At 45.2% G+C, this 1,414-nt stretch overlaps 1 non-coding gene across 1 annotated transcript; it reads right to left on the bottom strand.

Moving 5' to 3' along the window:
- Window positions 1–106, bottom strand: LOC143405378 (small nucleolar RNA U13). Its single transcript, XR_013092079.2, has one exon. It is a non-coding gene; the product is annotated as a small nucleolar RNA U13 (small nucleolar RNA).
- Window positions 107–1,414: the final 1,308 nt, after the last annotated feature.

Genomic DNA, 1,414 nt, shown 5'->3' with positions numbered 1-1,414 from the left:
CATCAGACAGGTAATGTACTGATGTTATAACAAGGTTTAGAGAGAGGGACACGTCTCACACAACAGTGTAACCACCTAATCATCATGTTTATACACCAAAAAAGACCAGAACTCTGTCCATTCTAGAGGGGTACGGAGTGATCTAGATTGCGACTTCTAGTAGGTGCAGTGTCTTTGTGGTAGGTCTCTCTGTTTTGGCTGTAGTGACCCCCTAGCTGTTCCTACTTGGGGACTGTTCATCATTTGGGGGTTTTCGTCTCTCTTCTGTAATGTTGAGCATGGTTAGTGTGTGTGTGGAGCAAGGTGCACTATCTCTTAGCTCAGTTATGGGCCTAACTCAGCAGCACAGTCTCTAACCTGTCGCCCCATGGTGCCCCCAATAGGTTCCCAGGACATCACAGAGAAGGGGAATAAACAAGAGCAACAGCAGCAGCAAAAAATATACAGCATTAAAATGAATACCTGGTGCCGACCATGATGTCCACAGCACTCCTTACCCCAGAATCAGGAATGGCAGGGTCAGCAATTAACACCAGCAGCAACAACAAACAGCTGTGAACCAGATCTAGCATTCCAGCAAATAGCAGGGATCACCTGTGCCACCTGCAGCCTGATAACCTCAGCCATATGAGTGCGATGGGCAGGAATTACACAGGCCCAACGGTTCTGAGAGATGTGCAGACTATAGTTCATTAAGAGAAAAGAAAATGTGATAGGAAGGTAAACGAAAGAACGTTAGAACGTTCAAAATGTGAACAGAGAGGAAAGAGAAGAAAGGCAGGAAGCGATAGCTGTAAAGAAGGAGGGGAAAAAAACAAAAGAGAGAACAAGAGAATTTGGCTATTAGAGGGAGAAGAAGGAAGACAACGAGCAATGAGAGGAACAGTTCAAAAATATCTAACCCTCAAAAGACAAAGCAAAATGACAAATGGATTTTAAAAAGACAAAAATAGAAAAAAGGGAAAATATGCATGTGTGTGTTTGGATCCACAAACCAATCAGCACAGCAAGAGCAGCCAAACCCAAAGGAGGGGCGGGGCTTAGCGGTGAAGCACCCGCCTAGCAGCGTGAGGCCCTGGGTTCCGTCCTCAGCTCCACATTAAAATAAATAAAATAAAGATATTGTGTCCATCTACAACTAAAAAAATAAATACATAAAATAAAAAGAAAAGAACCTCTTAATGAAAAACGAAAGCACTGTCTCCACGGAGGTGGGTGAGACAAGGCTGGATGCTAACTGCCTCTCTTCCCATTTCTTCCTGGCTTGTGTACACTTCAGAGGGCAAGGACCTTCCTCTGTCTGTGCTGCTCACTGAGATGACAGCTAAAGTGACCTAAAACCGAGGCTAGTTGAAACAGCTCTCCGCCTCCCTTCTCACCTGGATGAGGTGGGACAGACAGACGGGGAGTACTG

The sequence above is a fragment of the Callospermophilus lateralis genome, chromosome 7, assembly GCF_048772815.1.
Source record: "Callospermophilus lateralis isolate mCalLat2 chromosome 7, mCalLat2.hap1, whole genome shotgun sequence".
Taxonomy (NCBI): Eukaryota; Metazoa; Chordata; class Mammalia; order Rodentia; family Sciuridae; genus Callospermophilus; species Callospermophilus lateralis.
Note: the sequence above shows the minus strand (reverse complement) of the source record. Positions and strands in the feature narration are given on the sequence as shown.